Here is a 24,531-nt window from a genome sequence, read left to right as displayed (position 1 = left end):
CCTCCCTCCCCTAGTGGAGGTGAATGGCAGGCTGGGTTAGGACCTGCTGTGGGCATTACGCTAGTCGTCCCTTTTAAACGGGGGCTGGGAAGGAATTTTTCCTGCACCGCCAGAATTGGCTTCAGTGGTGTGTGGTTTTTTCGCCTTCCCCACAGAGGGTGTGAGGGAGGACCTTTTCTAGTGAATAGAAAAGGTGGTAGGCCATATGTTGCAACTTATTTTGTAAGGTTGGGTGGCTGTTCAGTGCAGGTATGCCATAGGGAGGGCGGCCAGTGACCAGATAAATGGCCTGGTAAAGGACTTAAAAGAAGGTACTGGATAAAGGAACAGAATGGGGGAGGGAGTTCGGGGACTCCTATGATTGGTACGGCAGGGAACCAACCCCACCCGCCCCCCATTCTCATAGCCCTCCTTAGCCCTCTTACGAGGCTGATGGATGGTAAGGTCCAAGCCATGGGTCGGTTGGGGGACCTGGATGGAAACAAAGGGGGGCTGGTGGAAGCCCCAGAAAATTGATTTGAATAGGCATGAATTTGCCTGCACTGTACACTTTATCTGCCAGGTAGTCCCAGACACCTATATAAGAAGGTTGTGGCCTGATTAAAACCCATGACAAGTCTGCTGTCCTTCTTGCGGTATACCCAGGCAATCATTTGACATCATTAGATGCAGGAAAGAACTCCACATTTTTATGAGTGCTGTTCAGATGAAAACAAACAGTTCTGGACTTTTCAATTTGAACTCATCCTTAGCACACAAGTGTGTTCTGGGAGCATTATAGTAGAAATGTATACTAAAAGTAACCAATTTCTTATTAAAGTTGTATACCCTTTCAGTTCTCAGTTACACAAAGTGTGAACAGTTGAAACCAACCCCCCTAAACACTGAAAGATTGTTCCATGTCTCTCTACTGCATAATACTGGAAATAAGAGTTTGAGAGCCAATTAGAACAACTGTGCTAAAAAATGCTCTACCCTGCTGTGAAAGTCACTGGAAGGCTTAGTACCCCTCTTTATATTTCAAGGCAGATGGCAAAATGAAACGTAAGTATAAAGGTGGTGATTATGGTTCCATTCCAGAATCTTAAAAGATCTAGGAATGTTTGGCCCAACTATTCAATTACCTATTTACATTTAAACTACTTACTAATCAAAGTGTAAGGATATACTTTGCTTTTGATTCAGCAAGGTACTTAAACATGCACCTAACTTTAAACAGGAATAGTTCCACTGAAAATAGGATTACTCACACATTTAAACTCAGACATATGCTTAAATATCTTGCTCTATCAACCTATATGTGGTAACTGAATAAAGGAGAATTTCTCTTGTACAAGCCTAAATGTTCAAGCCATTTTATTCCAAAACATTATTCACAATGAATAATTCAATCAGCTATAAACAACTGTAACCCAGCGGTTAAAATGGAGACATTAACTAATAGAAGTTGCTACTTCTATTATTTCTATCTATTTCCATGCAGCCAAAATACTCTCCCCCTACTGGAAAATGTTTCTTATATGAAATTATTTCCAGCTAGCCCATTCCCACTCCTTACCCACAATATTTTTTCCAGAAGCCCTAACTAAGTTGTAATGGGCTGTCAATTACTTGCAACAAAAATCCAGAGGAGGGTAATATCAATCAGCGGTTTAATGAATCATATTTTGTAACAACTTTGCGTTGTCTTTACATGACACCGTAATGCAACATTTTTCAAACACTTTTAGAAAACATGAGAACTACTTCCAGTCAGGCCCACATAATTAGCTCAATGTCCATAGAGTATATATTCAGATCAACAAATGGGTGATTATCCACAGATGCACACTACACTATGTGAAGTATTGCATTGTTAAAACCTTTGTATTGCTGAATATGCAGTAATTCAAAGTTAAACTCATAAGAAGCTCAACTCAAAACTAAAGATCAGGAGCAGACTTGAAAGTTCTTCTAATGGATTATCTAGATGGATGGATGATATAATAGAACTAGTCACAGTTCTCTACCACAATCTGTTTTTGGTGAAATTTCATTTTTAACATAAGTCTTCTGATCAGCTCTAATGAGAGATATAGATTAGTAGGTTGCACCACATACCAAGCTGCACTGACTTTGAATCCAGTACATTATAAACTCACTTTGTACTAGATCAAGATATCTGTACTCATCACTTGGGTGTGTGTGTGTATGTTTGAGAATTACTTGGGCCTGTTGGACTTTGGGCCTCTACTTGAGAAAAGTGTGAAGGATGTGAGATACCATTTTATTCTTGTTGTTACCAAACAGCTTTCCTATAAATATACATTGAATATTTTTGCAATGATTTGAAAATTATCACTAATTGATAAGATTAAGAAATCTTAAAACAAGCTTATACTAATGCTTTTGAACTAAGTAATGGCAGAATTCCTTCACATAAAGAGTGAATCCCAGAAGGAAGCCTTCATTACAAAAGTTTTGCAAAATTACCTCTTACCCCTCAGGTTTGAGTGAGTTCAGTATTAATGTTTGCAAACATTTGTGAAATATTTTGAAATGCCACTCCCAAACCCATTGTTGCCTTGTAATCCAAGCATCAAAGAAACCAAAAATCTTTTATGTGGGGCATGCATGCCTGCACTCATTTGTCTTGTAAGGGGTCCTCTTGATGTGCTTGTAGGTTGTCCCATAGCTCTATTTTGGTCCATGTCTTGCCAAGGAGAGACTAGAAGATCAGTTGTGCACATTGTAGAAAGCCATGAATAATGGGGTTATTTGGAGTTGTTCTACCCCAGGGGGAACCCAATCCCTTTAGAGCTCCTGGTATGCAAGGGAGAACACACACTGCATCATCCCCACAATGATGTGTGCTCTGACCGTTTTGCTGGCTTGTGCAGAAGTGAGTCAGGGACATGGCTCCATCTCCTCCCCATCCCATATAGGGTGGGTTGCACCTCTAGGAGACAGTAAAGAAGAGCACAAGGACTTCAGTTATCCTTGCAGAAGGAATGGTCCATCAGGATCCTTCCTTCTCTCCTTTCTGTCCTCTCTCCAGCCCCACTTTTACATCCCCATGGATAACCTGGACCCTAATTTACCACCAGACAGAAGTTCCCCCTGAAGCCTCCATACATTTTCCTTAAATTATTTGTGGCTCTGTCCCAATGCAACCTCTACTGCATCATTCTCTAACTACCAATGTGTTAGTGGAAGACTGGAACTTCCGTACGGACTATATCTATACTCTCATTGAGCTAGCATGAGTATAAACAACAGTGTAGCCACATCAGCAGCAGCACAACTTACCTGTGTCAAGTACAAACTCCTCCTCTCCCCCCCAAAACTGGTGGGTACATACTCAGTATGGCTCAGCCATGCTTCCACTGCCATTACCCAACCTACCACGGCTACATGGCTATTTATACTCACACCAGCTTGATGATAGCTAGCATGAGTATGTGTATGCAAGCAGGGGAATCCCACTCCTAGGCTGTAGGGTAGATATTGCTAAGGATGTTCCTCTGGCTGTACTTATTTAATTCCTCATCTATGGCACATGGAAAACCACTGAACAGGTTAATTGCTTTCAGATATTTTCATGCAAATAATGTTCACAGTATCACCCATCCTCCCACACTTGGAACAGTTTGAATTTCTGATAAAGTTAAAAAGAGTAATTTTTATAATATGTCTGGCATAAAGTGACTGACTTTATATTAAACTACTGTACTGCGGTACAGTCCCTAACTCATGAGGCGTGCCTCTCGCTTTGTCCAAATGTAAAAAGTTTGTTATACTGAACAATTAAATGTTTTAAGCCAAAATTCTGCGGGTCTTAAGATGTCAGGGCTGGTTTGTCCAAAATTTGGCCTAATTATTTTCTTACCTCTGTTTGAAAACAGCATGTAGTTCTTTATATGCAGTTTATTTTTCAGAACAAATTATTCAGTTCCTCACTCAGCAAAACACAAGTGTGTGGGTGACTACCCATGTGGTTAAAGCTAAGCAATGTGCTTAAGTGTTTTGTTGGATTAGGGCTTCAAAGGATTTCCCCTCCAAGAGAGAAATAACACTTCAACCCTAGTAAGTCATCAGCAATCCTATGAAAAACAGAGGAAATTCTCCATGGAACTTAAAATGAAAACACTAGAAAGGAAAGAGGTTCATTTCCAAGCTTCCAGTAAGGAATTTCTTACAGCAAAGAAAAAAATATATATATGTAACCCTTCTGCCAGGCCGAGTTGATAGCAGCAAGGGCCAGGTTCAGTACACAGGGGTTCCCTCTCATCAAAGCAAATGCAAAACTGGCTTGAGCCCCCACCCAGTGACCTGGGAAAATCTTACACACACCCCTAGGCACCTCAAAGAGGCAATACTTCCCCTCTCGCAAGCACAGAGTCTCGGTGTAGCAGAGAATCTTTAATAACATGAGGTAAACGACATCAGCATTAAATTGGCAAAACACCACAACTAGGGTTCATCAACCAAACCATGAGCAAAGACCAACCCCAGCAAATTGGGCCATGTCCTTTCCCTCGGTTCTTGAGTCCCACAACCCAAACGTCTCTTGAGTCCAGCAATCCAAAAATCACCCAAAAGTCCAACAACCCAAAAGTCCAGCCCCAGAGTTCAAAAGTTCATCTGCAGAGTGTTGCTCCCCAGTCTGGGTGAAAATGTGCGTGTGTGTGTGTGTGTGGGGGGAGAGGTAAGGGGCACCTTATGTGATCTGAAGCTAGCTGCCCTGCAGCTCCATAGGGCTTCACTTCGCTCTGCTCCACAACAAGCTGCTCTAATCCACTCCACGTCCCACAAGCGGCTCCTGCCGTCCCATGAACTGCTCCACCAGGCCATCCACGAACTGCTCCACTCCGCTCTAGGTCTTCAGGCTCCCCCTACTTAACACAGTGCTCAATGATTTCATCTCTTAGTAATTTTAGCTCCTTAGTGATTTCAGCTTGTAGTAGTGGGAGTCTTAGTACTGGTGCACCCTAAGGCCAAAGTGAATTCAGCTCAACACCTGTAGCTGGACTCCTAATAGACCCAAAATTAGCTCTGATATTCCACAGTAGAGAGACACAGAGGTACAATTGATGTTTTAGGCCCTCACAAAGGGGGCCAACACCACCAGGTACTAATACCTGTCTCCAGCCTCTCTCAATGCACAGAGTTTTGGAACCCATGTCCCTTGCCTAGCGAGTGCTACTTAGTTGATGGCGAGTCCCTCCATCATAACAAAAGGCCAAGTACAGTTCCACTGTCCTTGATTCCCTTAATCAGGGTAATAACAATTTATTCTTCCTGCCCCAATAACAGAAACACTGGGGATCCCACAGCAGCCAAAGTGAACATTTGGGCAGCTATGGCCTCATTCTAGGCGGGGTGGGTGTGCCTATGCAAATGAGATCAGCCCCTGAAGTTCTTTTCCACAACTTGCCACACCTCACCACCAGATGTCAGGGTGGAGCTCATCCTGACTCTGCTTACATCTATCTATCTATAATTCTTTGCTGTAAGAATATATATATATAATTAAACACACCTTGACCGTATCCTTATAAGCTGCTTTAACTTGAAGAATCATGCAACTATCCTGCTGATCAATCCTCCACGAGCCACGTGTGTTGTAAATTCATTATCAAACCAAGAAAGCATCTGGAAAAGTGGGCCAAGGCAGCTCTTTGACATTCAAAAAAAAAAAAAAAAAAACTTGTGTACAAATGTAGTTCAGCCAAGCAGTATATATTTGGGAATAACTAGTGAGCTGTGAAATTAACATTTGAATGAGTAAATTGGACTTTTAAAAAACACCTTTTTAGTCCTAAGACTTTTTTTTTAAGGCTTTATCAGGTATGAGAGTCTGAAGTAGCAATAGTCAGGGAACAAGGAGTGGGGGGAGTTGGATGGGTTGGGAGTTCTGAGGGGTCAGTCAGCGGGATGAAAGTGACTATTAATAATGGAAATGATCAAGGCCAAAGCAAGTTCGATATAACACGGTTTCACCTATAATGTGGTAAGATTTTTTTGGCTCTGAGGACCGTGTTATATCGGGATAGAGGTGTACAACTTTCTAGTGTAGACAAGTCTGAGTGGAACTGGTGAATACAGTAAACTATGGGAGTAATTATGTAATACATGTGTTAAATAGAGCATGCTCAGTGTGAAATAGACATTTCCAATAGTCTGATCAAATAGTCTTAATTGGGCGTTCGTGCAAATAAGCACACTGGATCTAGTCTCTACTCCACATGCCTCCCACACATTGTATACAAACAAAGTACATCACTGTTTCTTCCCCCACTTTTCCAATAGTCTGTGGCTCCGTCGTTTTATTGTTATTTTCGTCTCTCTAAACATATAGCCTGGTTCTCAAGTAGCTGCTCATGCAGACAGGCAGATTATGAAATGGCTACTTTATCCAAAATATCTAGTTTGCCAAAGGTTTTCATAAAGGGCTCTGGACACACAGGTTTCCTTTCCAGATATCCAACAGAATGAAAATGGCAGCTAGTAGTAATCTGGAATCCTTAGGGCCTTCCTCTTCCCTGCTGACTGAGGTCGTCAGGGTCATTTCTGTGAAGGAAGCACTGAAGATTTTTGTTAACAATGGGCATAGTTATTCTGCAGTGCTGTTTAGCAACCAGAAGGGATCTATTTTCAGATGCCTGGCTCAAATGTTTTTCAGGGCTTCTTATGCTTCCGTTGTCAGGAATGGGATAGCAAAATGGTGAATATCAGTTGATATAGAAGAGTGGGTTTTGCCTTAATTTCAACTCTAATTCAGTTGATTCCTTCTGCAAAGTAGAATGAGAACTCTTGATAGTAAATCGGTGCTCTAGCCCAGTGTTTAGATAACATAGTCTGGGTTTATTAGCTTGTTCCTTATGTGGACTAGTTCTATTGGCTATGATGATGGAGTAGAAGGCTCTCTTGTTTTCTTTTACAGTGGTGGTATATTCCTGAAAGAAGTCTTTGTGATGCTGATAAATTGAAGCAGGCCTTATGCACTGGCATTTTAGTCTTCTCTTTTTATACTTAATTAATTAGCATTAGTGAATTTCTTGGTTGGTGTGGGGGGTATGTGTGGGGTGGGATGAAACTAAGGTGTTGATGGCTTTGATCACCAAGTAATCATATTTTTCTGCCCATTTGTCAGCACATTAACCTGTGGCTGGATACTATGCTCTTGTAAGGCATGCTGAAAGCTAGATGAATTCAGGAGCTTTCACTGTCAAATCAGCTTGGTTGATTCACTTCTTTAGTGTGATGAAGGGAAAGCCATGCTCCTTACCTGGATAAGTTAGTGGTCAAATCAGGTGAGCAGAATGTTTGTTATAACCCCAACATCCACTCCCAGGCTGAAGGCCAGGTCCATCCTGAGTCTGGCTGGACCAAAAGGAATATTATGATTTTCATTCAGGAGAGGTCACATGAGAGGCTATCTTGGGGCATTGGCCAATTAGGGATTGCAGTCTCCAGCAACAATGAACCTGGGGGTGCCAGCAACATGCTAGGTAGCTGGTCCATTTGTTCCTCTAGGAACTCCACTGCTCCTGGCAGTTTAAAGCGCTAGGATTCCAAGGTTCCTTTTCTCCCTCAGCTTGCAGACCATGTGGATGCCTTTGTACATTTGGAGAATTTTATTTATGGTAAACTGCCTTCTGCATCAGTGACTGGAGAGGAACAGGACTGCTACTCTGCCTTCATTTTTTTTTTCTTAATTCCTTTTGGCTCAGTCTGGGATTTTATTTGTCTGTGCTCTATTGAGTCATCTGTGGGAACCAGCTGTACTAGAAATTAGCATACATTGAAATATATATGTTGCATTTGTGTGGGGATGCTTTTGGGACATTGGCTGGCTTGTCAAACCAACACACCATTGCCAGCAATTGTACAGTTACTAATACTGTTACCAGCAATAGTGGCCCTACTAAGCCACCTGCTCGATTTCTTTCATGTTGCACATGGGTAAGCAGGAGTCATCCATAGAAGGGCTCCGATATATTTCCCTTTAGCTTTTGTTGTCAGAATTTTTAGTAGACTGCACCATCTGTGGATAAATATCTCAAGCTCAGCCTTGATATAGCCAATGATGTTGCTCAAATACTAACGTTAACTTAATTGTCAATAAAACACTCTATATTATTATTTTTTTCCTTAGCATTAGTGCTATTCTAAAAATATACCTTTTCTGAATATAGATGGGAATAACTCTGAATATCAGACCTTAGAATAAAAACTATGAATACCAGTGTCAAGACCTGTACTCATCTCTATGAGCTTGTCAGTATATAGTCTTATTTTAATGCATGGCTGGCACACTATCATGAAAAAATAAAAGTGACATATGTTGCAGCTGTGATGTGTTCCTTTAACAGCTGCTATGACATGATGGATAATTCTGCTTCATTTGTCACATCAGCCTATTTTAAGGCATTGTTTCCACTTGAAATGATATTGAGAAAGGTCATGCTGGCCTGTGGTAATGTGAATACATTATTCCACAGTAGCATGAAGGAAAATGTATGTCACCTCTATGAGTGATACATTATATGCTTTAGGTTGCACAGGAAAAGAACAGAGGCTTCAGTCTATCTGCTCCATAGACCTAGGATCCTGCAGTGGTTCAAGAGAGATGAAGAAATCATGGATTGAAAAGTGAAATATTTAGCTCAAGAGGCTTGGCTTGAAAGAGAAAACAGTGGTGGGAAATTGAGTCCATTAGACCTATTAAAGCTCAGTGAATCCAAAAGAACAAGGACCCACTTTCTTTGGATCATGAGTGAAATGGAACATGGTTGCTTGGTTTGTGAGCTAAGACTTTGCCACTAGCTGAAAGAGTGTGCATACGAATTATTTGGTGGTGGAAGTAGTACTTTGGTACATATACATCCACCTGTTTCTCATAGATACCTGAACTTTTTTAAAAAAAATTATTCGTGATTTTGGTTAGAATAAAGGCTTGCAAAAGAGAATGCAATTATTAAACCACCAAAATAATATAACAGTACCTACCACAGCACTATACTCCAAGTAGGAATTCATTTTTGATTATGTAAAAAAAACAAAAAACAAAAAAAACTTAACCTACCAATATGGGGCAGTCTTCACTGAAATACAGGCACCGTGAAAGGGAGTTTCTAAAACCTAGTAGTAATATAAAACCCATGTTGCAAAAGCAGAGTGTAAAAATGACAGGCTTCTATTGTCCTTTGATTCCTTCAGAAAGGACACTTCATGAAAACACTAAGAATTCTATAACATTTTCCTTGTCCTGTGCTTTTTCTCACTACCAGGTCTCTCCTACTGTGCTGTCTTTGATCTGTGCTGGGTTCTGCAGAGTGACACATGCACAACATGTAGAGTGCATGAAAGGCAATATCTCAGGAAGGGCATGGTGGTAGTGGGGAAGCACCAAACACTACTTTCAGTCAGTACCAAGGGTAACACCAGGAGGGGGGTAAAATCTTACTCCGCTTGGCTCAGGTTGTACCTAAACCATTTGTATTATTGTCATTTAATATCTCATGTAGGCAAGGACAGTATTGTGCCTAACAGTTACATAAAATATAGTCTTACATATTTTGCCACAAGAGAATTAGCTCTCTGTATTCTCATATAATCCAGAGGGACAAAAATTGACTTTCTGAATGCACCAAACTAGAATGAACAGCTTTAAAGAGTGCTTTCATTTTACCAGGTATACAGCACAGTATGCATTTTCCAGAATTAGTACATACAGCAAGATATGGAGCCTGAAGTGTCTGCCGGATGAATACAAATTTCAAACAAATATAATCTCAAATCATGGAACTCCTGTTTTTGCATCAAAAGCACCCCCGCCACACACACACACAGCACAAATTCATAGATTTTAAGGCAGGAATAAATCACAATGGCAACCTAAACTGACCTATGAACAGAGGCCACAGAATTTTAATCCAATAATTCCTGAATGGAGTCCAATATCTGTGACTGAACTAGAGCATAGTTTCTCAGACTGAGGGTTCAGGACCCTAAAGAGAATTTTGAACAAGTTTTAGGGGGTCACATCTACCCTTACTTTTCTTATGGATTAGAAACAGAGAAGGTCCTTGAATCTTTCTGTTGTAAAGTGGGGTCACAATATTGAAAAAGTTTAAGAATAGAGCATATATTTAGAAAGACAGCCAATCTCAATTTAAAAATCTCAAGTAATAGAAAAACCACAACATCCCTTAATAAGATGTTCCAACAGTTAACTAATTAAAAAATTCTCTTATTTCCATTATAAATGTTGCTAACTGCAACTTCCAATCTGAAGGGTTCATGTTTAGTCCATCCACCTGGAAACAGTCAGGGCACACCCTGACCGTTGTGTAGGAGCAACACATTGCTCCGTCCAAGGACGAGGACCAGATATGAACCCTGGGAAGTTAATTAAAGGACAGTAATCGTGGGAAGCTTCCTTGGCCTGGCCTCAAGGCCTGAGAATTAGGATTGTAGTAGATAGAGGCTGGAAAATAAGAATATTAATCAAAGTCATGTATTCCTTTGTTGTGTCTTTTTGCGGTGGAAGTAGGTAATGCGCAGGGGGGAGAAATATAATAAAAGGGAAGGTGGAAAGCTGACAGGGAGCAGCCCATTTCAGCTGACCAGCTTGCTTGCTTGGATAAATCTGTGTTCTGTCTCATCATTGAACCGCCACACCAATCATTGGCTCTTGTTATGCCTGTATCTTCAGCTATATTAAAGAAATCTACTGTCAGCAATCTTCTCCCTGTATAGGTCCTTATAGACCGTGATTAAACCTTTAATATTTTCTTCAATAAACTAAATAGCTTGAGCTCCTTTAAAGACCTCACATTTCTCATAGTAAGTCATGTTTTCCAGACCTTGAATCATTCTTGTAAACTCTTTTCTCCGTCCTCTTTAATTTTTCAACTTAATTCTTAAAGTGTTGACACTAATACTGGACAAAATATTCCAGGAAAGGATACTGTTAAAAAACAAATATGATGGACATTGATAGCTCCAGGAATCATAGAATCATAGAATCATAGAATATCAGGGTTGGAAGGGACCCCAGAAGGTCATCTAGTCCAACCCCCTGCTCGAAGCAGGACCAATTCCCAGTTAAATCATCTGGGCCTTCACATTCCAGTGTGGCATATAGTTGCTACTCCAGTCCAAAGGCTAGAAAGGAAACTAGGCTGGAGGGTTTTCATGCATCTTTGTACCTTCGTTCCAAGCTTGGGATGGTGGGTGTGATTTTATATAGAATTACTCCACATTAACAAATGGGTTATAACGTCAGTCTAATAATGTGTCTGGGGTGGGGGAGGCTTTTTGTAATTAAAGATGTTGCTGATATTTTATTGAATATTTGTGTTTTGATTGCATCCTAAGACCTCAATTAGGACTGAGGTCCTTTCGTGCTAGGTGCCAAATGTACAGATATGAAGACTGTCTTAGCCCCCAAGAGTTTACAATCAAAGAAAGCAAGTAAAGTATGAAGGGTGGGAAAAGAATAAATCAAACCAATATATAAAAAATATTTATGTGCATAAAGGCTGGGATTTTGAAAAGGACCCAAATCCCATTGTAATTCCCAGCTAGATAATGTAAGTGCCAACTAACCCCATTTGCCCCCGATTTCTTACAGCCAGCAAGGGGCTGGGGCACATGACTTACGAGGAGAGGCTGAGGGAACTGGGCTTGTTTAGTCTGCAGAAGAGAAGAATGAGGGGGGATTTGATAGCTGCTTTCAACTACCTGAAAGGGGGTTCCAAAGAGGATGGATCTAGACTGTTCTCAGTGGTAGCAGAGAACGAGGAGCACTGGTCTCAAGTTGCAGTGGGAGAGGTTTAGGTTGGATATTAGGAAATGCTATTTCACTAGGAGGGTGGTAAAGCACTGGAATGGGTTGCCTAGGGAGGTGGTGGAATCTCCATCCTTAGAGGTTTTTAAGGCTTGACTTGACAAAGCCCTGGCTGGGATGATTTAGTTGGGGTTGGTCCTGGTCCTGCTTTGAGCAGGGGGTTGGACTAGATGACCTCCTGAGGTCTCTTCTATGGGATCTATGATCTTCATGTATGAAGTTCCTATTTTTCCCCTCATTTTTAACTTCATTTCATGAGTTAACTCTAGTAATAAGAGCACAAGATTATAGATTACTAGTTAAAACTCCTGCACTGTATTCACAACTTGACCATTGAGTCATTGTGTGAAGACAGGGTAAAGAAACTGCAGTATATTGCCCCCCTAAGAAATGAATCTGTTGTTCACCAGTTTGTTACATTTTTTTAGGATCAAATGATCAGGACAATTTCTTTTTCTACATAGAAGATGCAAAGGAGGGAACTTTTTCTTGGATGCAGACATTACAGCAATGTACTCTATGTGGACATGAAAATCAACTTGGACCATGAAGATGGTGCAAAATGCATCCTTCTTGTTACGTTGTTTCTGCCCATGTGAAAACAAGCAACACACTGGCAAAGTATGTGCTGTGTTCCTCCTCCAGTGACAGTTCACTAGAGGACAACAGCCTACCGCTGCTGCAAGCTGAAGAAGTTATTTCTTTGGCTCAAGTGATAGAGGGATCTGCTTTGGTTTTGAGAGTCTTAGGTTCAGCTTTTGCTGATGACTCATAAGCAGATATTTGTTTTATATGATTCCAGTGCTTTGGCATCTTTGTTGGCTGCCTGTTGGTTTCTAGGTACCAGCAATGAGGGCTTGCACCAACACCAATCTGAAAGCAGGATCTGCATCAGAGCCAGTCTCCAGGAAAAATTTATGAGTATAGCTAGCCCCTAGTAGGATGCTTAATTGGTTACACTGCCAGATTGGTTGGAAGAGTCAGCAGACCAGCTCTTAAATCCAGTTACAGCAGTTTAAAGCGTTTGTCCGTGGCGGAGACAGCACCAGCACCTGAACCTGCTTATTCCCAGTCTTGCTCCTATCTTATATCCCCCTTACCTCAGTTCAGGTAATTCCATACTGACCCTTGGCTCTGATTCTTCACATCTGACTCCAGCTTTGACCATTGGCTCTGACATCTAGCTTCTGACTCTGGTTCTGATCCTGGGCTTTGACTCCTGATGCCTGCACCAACCAGTAGGCACCACCCGCAGCATCCTGGTCACTGATACTAGGTGGAGTAATAAGGTGTTTTTAAACTTACAAAGGTCTAAATGACTTGGGACCCGACTATCTAAAACAGCCCCTTTCTCCCTATGCCATAGTGTTGCAGTTAAGATTAGTGTAGGCACTCCAACTGGAGCTCTCGATCTAAATGACCTCATAAGACATTCCATGTGAGGAGCCCTTCACTCCCCACCTCCTGGCACAAAATAGCACAAATCTGGTTGATGACACCACAAAGTCTATCTATATAGTCAGCATAATATAACATAAGCTAACCTAATAGCGGCCATACTGGATCAGACCAAAGGTCCATCTAGCCCAGTATTCGGTCTTCCGACAGTGGCCAATGCCAGGTGCCCCAGAGGGAATGAACAGAACAGGTAATCATCAAGTGATCCATTCCCTGTCACCCATTCCCAGCTTCTGGCAAACAGAGGCTAGGGACACCATCCCTGCCCATCCTGACTAATAGCCATTGATGGACCTATCCTCCATACATTTTGGGGAGGGCTAGTGTTTGGAAAATGGGGTGTAAATTTTTATTTGAGGGAAAATAGCATTTTATAGGAGTAGAGGTGAAGAGGTTTGAGTTCTACATAATAGTTTGTGCTGAGAAACACTTGGCATTCTTCTGTCATTTTTAATTTTTGTTCCATTGTACTTTTAATTGCCAAGAACTCTCAGAGCCTAGTAGTGAGGTCCTTTTGTGTTTTATACAGTGAAAATAATATTAATATGTAAAATAAATATTAATTTCAGAAGGATATGAGACACACTGATCATGGAAAAATTCAGAGATGAAAAGATTGTGATTATTCACAATTTAACTCATTTTTAGGATTTGCACAAAATAATTCCACAAAAACATCCAGATTCTTTTCCTAAAATGGAATGAGTCAGCATCCTCCATACCTTTACATTTGCCTGGTTCATTTGTTGTTTGCTATATTATTTCATGTGTTCTCTGCAGACCCATTAGTCACTCATTTTATTTTGCTGTTTGGAAAAGAATTAAATCTTTTTCTTTAAAAACCATGTGCATCACAGAGAAAGCTTTCAAATTTGCCATTGCTGTAAAAGTTAACATTACTATCTGCTCATGTTATTTGTATTACTCCTGAAAATGTGACATTGGCAACATTAATTAGTATGTGATGTCAAATCTCATTTACTCTCTCCTGACAACTGATTTTCAGCCGTGCTGACTATATAGTCTCCATTACTCTGCTATTCAGGTCTATAAAAAACACTAATTTGAATTGGATAAATCAGTTTTCATCAGATACCATGAAAAGAACTCCAGTCCTTTCATTAGAGGTAAATTGGGAAAGAATCAGAAGTCCTCTCACCCTTAAGTTCATTACAACAGTGAATATGCTGCGTGTACAATTATGTTATAAGAAATAGCAATTTATGGAACATTATGTATACATAGCCATGAACTCATAAAAGCAGAAGAAATAATGAGCAGACATCACCAAATACACACAGCCACAGTAACCACTGAAGTCAGGTTGATGGAAGACACTCTAGGCATCTTGTAGTGAAGTTCAGATTTAGCTTAATCGTGCAAATCCAGAAAACTCTGGGGCATTCCAGCAGGTGGCACCAGGTAGAGTCAGGTGCATCACTTCATTCATTAATAGAGATTCAGAACACAATGTGGTGGGTTCTTTTTGCCCATCCTTGTGACATAGCCGAAAAGCATGCTGTGCCACTCTAAATATAATGAGTGATTAAAGGAAGGCCAGATCTCAAAGATTTTGAGATTTTTCAGAAACCCAAACAATTTTATGGTCAGGATTTGGTGCATTAGGAATGCTTCCAGCCACTCCAAGTCTGCCTGTAAGAGGATCCAGGTTTCTGACCATATAGCAATTCAGGTAGTACATGTTTGCTGGATCCTGAACTTTGTCTCAGCGCAAAGAGGTTTTTGCACTATAAGTGAAACATGGACTTCATTACAGGAGGTGGTGAGATCTATTAGCCAAAACTTTTGGTTCGCTGAAATCTGTTCCATCTCTGCTTGCAGCCTACGTAGATAAATTTGTCAGCATTCTCCATGGTACTCGACCACACTTACAACGGGGGTTCTGGGGCCACAGCTCTGAGACTTTGGACCTTGGTCTTCTGCCAAGAGATGTTCAACCCCACAGTGTGGATGGTACCTTGGAATTTGGGGCTGAAATTCATCAGGGACATGACAAAGACCATGAACAACTGTAAAAGTCTTTGCTCACGTTCTGCATGGTAGGACGCACCTACTCCTTCACTGACATTATGCACAGCATTCAGATTTCACTGTTGGGTGATTGACGATTAGAAGCTGGAGGGTAAGAACAGCATCAGATGAGCTGCACCAACATTTAACTGTCTGATTCACTTGGCATATATCAACTCAAAGCAGCTTTTTATTATTTGGTTGACAAGTCAGCACCTGGGACTGCACTCAAAGGAGTTGGCATTCCAGATGTTCTGCTAAATCTGGTGGAGATCTTCACACCCTACCGGTGCAAGAGCACATGTTGGTGCATGGCTTTCACTGTTTATACACAACCTCAGGTGTGTGGCAGGGATGTGATCTTACCTTTGCACAATTCTGCTGAGCTGTCGACTGGTTATTAGAACTTGTCACTCTATGCATCGGAATGAAAGTTGGTCAAGAGTTCACCAAACAACTGTATACTGACAATGTTGTCCTGCTTGTGAAGTAAGTCGGAGAACAAAATCCAGCAGGGAAAATTTAGACTAAATATTTGTAAAGCAGACAGTAGAACAAGCTACTATGGGAGACTGTGGAATCATGTTTACTAGAGATGCTCAGTGCTGGATTTATAGATCGGATATCCATCTATAACTAATTTAGAAGTATCTATCATACTGTGATGCAGGAAGATGATCTAAATTACCTTTTACAAGGTTTCTTCCATCTCAAGTTATTCATGGTTACTTTAGTAGATACAATTCTGTATCTCTTCTCTATATGATCTCTCTCCATGCTTCTCGATGATATGGAGGGGAGTCAAATGCATAGAAAATAGGGGGGGGGCAAGCCTATTGAGGAAAAAGGCCACAGAGTACCCATTTAAGTCCCCTCTGCAAAATATGGAACCAATTGTGCTTCCATTGAGGTAAATAGCAGAGCTCCCATTAACTTCAATGATGATCTGCCCTCCTAGGGGTTTCACAGAAAAAAGTGGGTGAGCCCAGGAGTTCGAGAATGATCCTTGCTAAGCAACAGTCTCCAACACCTCACATGCACAAAAACTGTGTGGATTACAATCCATAATTAAATACAATAAAAACATGACTTCTCCATGCTCCCCAAAGCTCTCACACACTGTTTTTAACACATTCTAATACATATAAATATTCTTAAACTTCCTCAGTCAGCGCCATTCTTCCCTTTTCTATTCTAGCCAGCTCCAGGACAAGTTGAGAAAGTCATATACTGTAGCCAAAGTACATAGCTACTTTAATTTAGATCAGACAACTGTACTGTCTACAATATACAATAATTAGTTTAAACAGGATTATAGGCTGCATTTTGCTTTCACACTGGTGAGAACAGGAATAACTTCATTGTAATCAAACAGGGTAAAGTTAAGTGTGATGAGAATCAAGCAATGTGATCTCAGAAAATAAGAATGTAAATCATCTTAGCATCTTCTGGCCTCTGACAGAGAGAAGCTTTTTTGGGTGTGTTTATTTCCAATTATTTGTTTGGAAATACTTAATTCACTGAAAACTGGGACCACCAGAATTAAATTAGAACTTTTGGTGACTTTTTTTTTCACTTAAGTCTAGTACTCTGATCTGATGAGGCTGAAAAAAGAGTTAAGTGTTCCCTTATATAAGAAATCATCCTGAGAACTCAGCTGGCTGTATTTCACTCCACTTAGCTAAGAAAGAATTCAACAAATTAAACAATGTTAATAATTGGTTCTTATACAGTGTTTTTCAGGCAGAGATTTCACAGTACTTTAAAAAGGAAAGGCTTAGAGATATTTTAAAAGAGGATGCTATGAACAATCAGCCATTTGGGGGAAGCTAGACAGATTTATCATACTGAAAAACAATGCTAAGTATTAGAGGGAAAATTTCCATAAAAACCCAGTATGTTATCTTACACTTTTCTCAAACGAAAACTGCCTTGAAGACAAACATGCATTTAAGAATTTTAACAGTGTAAGAAGAAAGCTGCTTTTGCACTGTGTTTCTGTCCACTCCAATGCATTCAGATTAAATTTAAGTGAAAAACAGCTATTGTATCTAATCTGAGAACTTTAGCATCATGTCATTTTTATTCATTAACCTTATATGACAGAATGTATGAAGTAACAATCTAGGGTTTATATTTGGAAACAGACCACAACACAACCTCCATTTTTACAGGCATATTAAAGTAGACAGATATTTTAAGAGCTACCTTTTGTATCCACAATTGTAGAAACTACTACTGTATATGCAAGATGAGATCGAAGAGGTCTTATAAACTCAAGGTAGCTAATTGAATGGACTATGTTTTTTTCAAACCCTGGCATCCCTTTGTGAACCTGCAATATTTTGTGGACGTAATTTAGATATTTAAGAGCCAGATTTTGTTACAAAACACTTTGGGCACAAAAGGCCAGATCCAGTAAAAGCCACCAAGTGTAAAATATCAAGCATCTGATTTCTTAGTATTTTCTATTCTACAAATAGCATTTTAAACATTTGGAATATGGCCACAAAACCAGTCTCAGACATTACTTTAATTTTGCATCATATGGTGCGGTGCTAAAACACTATCCACCTGCAACAGCAAAAAGCTGAAAAGCAATGATTAAAACAATGGTGTCAAGGATTGAGGCAATTAGTTTAGCTTAATCTCCGAATCAGTGCTAACTACAACTTCCTGACAAGACACACAAGAAGTTCAGAAGGCTACAAGTTTGCAATAAAACTGTTGGGGGATTTTATTATTATTATTTATTACAGTGGTTGCTTGCCTTAAAAATATTCTGTGGTTTTTTGCAGTGTCTTGGTAAAGAAGGCGGAGACTTTAATATCTATGTGAAGTAATATAGAGCACAAATGAGGCAAAATTGCATAAGCTTATTAAGGTTAAGGGTTCACATCAACAGCACCATGCCCAGCTCTTTGCGCTTGGTCATGCCCCTAAATCTCCCATCTGCTCCTGTCTCAACATGCTCCAGGTTCCTGTTTGACAACCCAGCTGCTCCTTGTTGATACCACCTGGGTTCCTGTTCAGCTGATCTCATTGACACTCTCACCCAGGTCCCTCTGACAATTCCCTCTGAGTCTTCAGTTTCTCTTTTCTGACTCTCCAGGTTTTTCAGCCCCTTTTCACCCATGTTCTCTGGGTCCAATAGCTTGATGATAACTCTGGGGACTTCAGCTGCTCCTTATTCACATCTTTCAAGTCCTCCTGATCACCCTTTTCTCGGTGTCTTCCCTTTCTTATCATATTTTCATCATGTTCAGAAGTTGTGCATTCCAGAGTAAAGCTGCTTTTGTGGTTTGATCATATACTTCTGGTTTCTATGCCTTTTCAGTCAAGACAAGCCTCCTTGTAAAGCCCTCAACAATATTCAGTTTGATATTGGAACTGAGCAGCCATCTTTACCCTGGTAGTTATAGACCTGTCAGTCGGATATTGATCCTGGGCAAAATAAAAGCAGTTTATGTAAGACTCAATTAATAAAGAATTAAAGTAGGATAGTATAATTAATGCCAATCAATATGAGTTTATAGAAAATGGATCCTGTCAAACTAACTGGATATCTTTTCCTGATGAGAATACAAGTTCAGTTGATATAGTGTTGATGTAATATACTTAGACTTCTGGAAGGCATTTTACTTGGTACAGCACAACATTTTGATTAAAAACTAGAATGATATCAAATTAATATGGCACACATTGAATAGATTAAAAGCTGGCTAACCAATAGGTCTCAAAATGTAATTCTGAATGGGGAATCATCAAGCGAGTGTTTGTAGTGGGATTCTGCAGCGACCAGTTTTGGCCCTACACTATTTAAACATTTTTATTAGTGACTTAAAAGAAAATGTAGAATAATTGAAAGTTTGCAGGTGACACAAATTGGGGTAAATAATGAAGAGGTCAGGTCACTGTTGCAGAGCAATCTGGATTGCTTGTAAGCTTAGAACGAGCAAACACTATATGTTTTAATATGGTTAAATGTATACATATACATTAAGAATGATGAATGTAGGCCATACTGACAGAATGGGGGATTCTAGCCTGGGAAGCAGAGATTCTGAAAAAGATTTGGGGTCATGATGGATAATCAGCTGAACATAAGCTTCCAGTGAGAGAGAGAGTGGCCAAAGGAGCTAATGCAATCCTGGGATGCATAAACAGGGAAGTTGAGAGTAGGAGTAGAGAAGTTATTATACCTTTGTATTTGGCACTGCTGCTGGAATATGGTGTCTGCTTCTGGAACCCACAATTCAAGAAAGATGGAAGTAAATCGGAGAGGGTTGAGAGAAGAGCCATAAGAACAATTAAAGGATAAGAAAACAAACCTTATTGTGAAACTCAAGGAGCTCAATCTATTTATCTTAACAAAGAGAAGGTTAAGGGGTGACTTGATTACAGTCCATAATTACCTACAGGGGAACAAATATTTGATAGTGGTCTCTTCAATCTAGCTAAGAAAGAGAACATGATTCAATGACTGGAAGTTGAAGCTAGACAAATTCAGACTGGAAATAATATATACGTTAACAATGAAGGTAACTAATCGCTGAAGAAATTTACCAGTGATCATGTTGGATTCTCTATCACTAGCAGTTTTTAAATCAAGATTGGATGTTTTTCTACAAATATATGATCTAGGACTTTTTCGGGGAAGTTCTATGGTCTGTGTTATATAGGAGGTCAGAGTAGATGATCAAAATGATCCTTTATGGCCTTAAAAATCTATGAATAGTTGTCCTAATAATTATATTAAATTAAAGCTGAAAGAGATCATTGCATAACACAGACCATAATATTTAATCAAGCCCATAACTTATTGGTTGAGCTAGAATCTTTCACAAAGACACTTATCTTGATTTGTTAATAAGAATTAATGTAAGTTATGGAAATCATGAAGCAGTTTGATTACTTCTGAGCAGAAGTCTCTTCCTGAGTGCTTGTCCAGATGCAGGACTTATTACATGGCTAACTGGATTGTAAATCGATAGTGCAAATAGAGGCATTCCGTCTTTGTCAGTGCTCTGGTGCAGCAGACAACTGCCTCAGCCTCTCCTACTTGTTCTTCCTCACAGAGCATGGCTCTCCTGCCGGTTTCAAACTTCTGTCCTTGACAAACTTCTGATTAGCTAAGAGAAAAATTCCCTGAGTTTTGGATTGGCTGGATTAGGGAGTAATTGTACTATCCAAACATCTGCTTATCATTCCTCCTCCCTTCAGGTAGAAAGACCAGAATGTTTTTTTTCCAGAGTCCCTCACATTATGTTTCAGAGTAGCAGCCATGTTAGTCTGTATCCGCAAAAATAAAAGGAGTACTTAGCTGTAGCTCACGAAAGCTTATGCTCAAATAAATTTGTTAGTCTCTAAGGTGCCACAAGTACTCCTTCACATTATGTTGCTAATGATTCCCTTTGTCATGCTATTTTTTTTACCATTCTTTCGGATACTAAATACCTTATTGCAAGAGGTGAATAGCTGTGAAAGACTGCTACCACATTTGTCAGACCATTTACCAGTTTTGTTAATGTTTCCTAAATACCTCCTATACCTACCACGCTCCCAGAAATTAATCAGTTCTTCGCAAGTAATGTTGCTTATGAATGAAACCAATCTTACAAACCAGTTAAGAAATTCTGCAGTTTTTGAAGCAGAATGCACTTGTTATCCATTATGACACCAGCAATCCATTTCTTTTGAGACTTGTATTTTCTATTTCACTAAAATCATTTAACAGAATATACTTTAGATGTACATATGGGATATCATGTTGATATTTTCAAAGAGATAACACTGATAGACACAGGTATTTTAGTTCATGTGAAAGTACAAAATGCGAACATTGCTACATGCAGTCTGTATAACATATGTGGGAATGGTAATGATTAAATAAGCATGCAGGTTTTACTGGGACTAAATGGATAGCCAGCAGTGAGTTGTTCCTCACCAGCAGTCTGTCAGTGAAGTTATATAAACATTCCATCAGACAAAATGTAGAAGCATTAATGAGTGATTTTTTCAGCTGATGTCCTTGGCTGCATTTCATATCAAATAAGCTATTATAATGAATTATGATTTATCTTAACCTAGTTATAAATAAAGAGTAAGAGTAAAAAGATGTATTCTCTGAAATGGTTGCACATTACCTATGTGGTGATCATCCCTATAAAATATTTTTGGCCGAGATTCTCAAAGGAGTCTATGAGAGTTGAGGGATAAATTTGCAAAGGTAGTTAGGTACCCGATTGGTACTTTAAGTGCCAAAGTACACGATTTAACCACCACAGACATTCTCAAAACCACTGCTCAACTGTCACCTAACCAGTCATTGGTGCCTACATTTTTGCTGGTGAGCATACTCAAAACTGTATAAGAGCTGATATTACCCATTAGCTAATAAGCTGATTGGTGTCCAAACAATCCACAACAGCAATAGGCCCCTCCCTTGTCAGTCTGGCACCTGGAGTCCCATACCAATTGGAGTTAGGTGCCTAAACACCTCTGAGGAGTGGGCCCTAAGCCCCATCACTTTCCTCTGCATTCCACTCCTGGGGAGTTTAGGAAACTCCCTGCTCAATTTGTTGGTTTCTGAAAATCTTTCTTGGAAGCCTGACTCTCCCCATTCATTGTATGGGGAACCTGAACACCTAATTCTAGGTTGGAGGGCACCCACTGGTTAGGTGTTGCAATGCTCAACTATCTTTGTGGATGTAGCCCTGAGAATCTCAGTTTTCTACATGCCTTTGAAAATCCCACCCTTTGTTAACAACTGTTAATGTTATGCATACAAAAGATGCTAGGTCTTAATCTGGTATACAGAAAACCAAAATTATTCACTCTGCTTCACAAGAGAATTTTAATGTTTGAAAGAGTTATCCCATAAATCATAAACTCGTTTTATTTTTGAAAGCAGAACTTCCCTCTTTTTTAAGGTGTGGTTTATACTATAATAGAGAATGATAATTTAGGGACAGGTTTTCAAGAGAGCTGCTTGTCCAGCAGCTTCCACTGTGATGTCTGAAAAAACTGTTGGTTTCACATGACAAGAGGAATGTACTTTAACTGGGAATTGTAAACTAAAGGATTTCATTGTTTTAACTTTTGGTTAGAGCAAGAGAAGAATTTATATTAAACTAAGATTAACGTTACAAATTACTATCATTACACATGCGCTGGTGAGTATCTGGAGCAGGGATCGGCAACCTTTGGCACGCAGCCCACCAGGGTAGGCCCACTGGCAGACCAAGCTGGTTCGTTTACCTGCTGCGTCCACAGGTTGGGCCGATTGCAACTCCCACTGGCCGCAATGCACCGCTCCAGGCCAACGGGGGCTGCAGGAAGCAGCGCTGGCCAGTGGGAGCTGCGATGGGCTGAACCTGTGAATGCGGCAGGTAAACAAACCTACTCAGCCCACCAGGGGGCTTACCCTGGCGGGCCACGTTCCAAACGTTGCCAATCCCTGATCGAGAGAAACTTGAAATAGCTTTAAATCCTTTCCAGTATACTTGGTTTAATAGGAGACGTGTGCGAGTGAAAAATTTGAGAACTGACATTTTATATTTCTAACTTTTATGCTTACTATTGGTCAAACTGTTAACAGAAGTTTCCATGACTTTTTATTTGTGTAAGACTTTATTGACAAATTCATAAAGATCTGTATTAAGGATCCATAGTTACATTTTGGTTCCAAAAATCACTGCCTCTGTAGAATTTAGAATATATTCATCTCTACATACTAACTCTGTGATAAGATTTATTGTGATGTGCTCTTTTACTTAATACATTTTAACATCTTGGTTTAAATTAATTCACATAAATTTCATAAATATCATAAAACCATCTTTATTTTACTCAAAGAATTTGTCTACAAGGAATTCATGAGAAATATGATACAGGTGAAGGTTTAGTTAAAACTACTTAACTAGTGTTTTATACTGTATCTACAATAATGGTTTTATACTCCCTGCCACTATGTTAAAGGCTGTGTCACTTAAAGGGTTAATGGAAATATAAAACTACATTCTTTTGGCAGCAATGGGAAATATTCTGCTCTCTGTTTGGATGCCCTTAACTCCTAATAGGCTGCTATCTACTCCACCTTCAAAACGGTATTTTGCTGATTTCCTTGTCTCACATGAAACAAATTGTTAATGACATAAAAGTAAAATTGGCTTCAGAACATTTGATACTGTGCAAATAAACGATTCAACTTCATGGCCTATTTCTTCATGTCATAATGAATTATGCCATCCTCAAAGAGATTACATGAATCAATAGGTTGCATGGATGAACACAATATGTTATGCTAAATATGTTATATTAAGAGAAACAAAGTATAACTAAATTAGATTGTAAAATATCAGTTCCTTGCTGATCATTTTACCTGAACTTGGCGGAAATAAAACAAGTCTTTGTGAATATATACCATTTTCTTAGTATGCTGAAAACTACATATGGCTGTAAAATTATACAGGAGTTGGTAACGGTAGTAATTTTTTCTTCCATTTTTGGAAGATATCTTCTGCAAAAAGTTATATCTTGTATAGTGAAGGAATAAGCTATTGATGTAGGACTTGATTCTGTAAGGTGTCGCACACACTACATTCCATGAACTTTAAGCCCATCAATATATATCTTTTAAAAAGATATGCGATAGCTCAAACAAAGTTATATGCTTGATGAGGTTCTGTGTTGAACTGACTGGAGGATGACGAGAATTCCCTTTTTGCAACAACTTATAAGATTTCAGTGTGTATGTGGGGGGTGGGGACAAAAAAACCTTTTGAACATTTTTGCAGAAAGAATGTCAAAATGTCTTTTCAAACTGAAGCCTGAGCATTTTGCTTTGGGAATTGTATTGAAACCAGTGTGCATCTGTGCCAGATTCTATGTCCTAGTGTTAAGGGCACTGGACTGAAATGTAGAGACCAAGGTTCAAGTCCCTGCTCCTTCCACTACTGAGTGATTTGAGATGAAAAGTTCTGCTCCAAATCTGAATCTGTTGCACAGTGGGGACCTTGGTCTTCCCAGGGTCCCAACCACCAGAGTATCGCTAGTCTCACTGCTCAGTTTTGATGAAATAGCATATTCATGCGTTACGTTTTGCTGAAAATTTTCTGATCAGCTCTAGTTCATGGACCGTGTTATACAGGAGGTAAGAGTAGATCCTAACATCTCCTTCTGGCCTTAAAATATAAAATTAT

Source organism: Natator depressus, chromosome 4, assembly GCF_965152275.1.
Source record: "Natator depressus isolate rNatDep1 chromosome 4, rNatDep2.hap1, whole genome shotgun sequence".
In the NCBI taxonomy this organism is placed as follows: Eukaryota; Metazoa; Chordata; order Testudines; family Cheloniidae; genus Natator; species Natator depressus.
Note: the sequence above shows the minus strand (reverse complement) of the source record.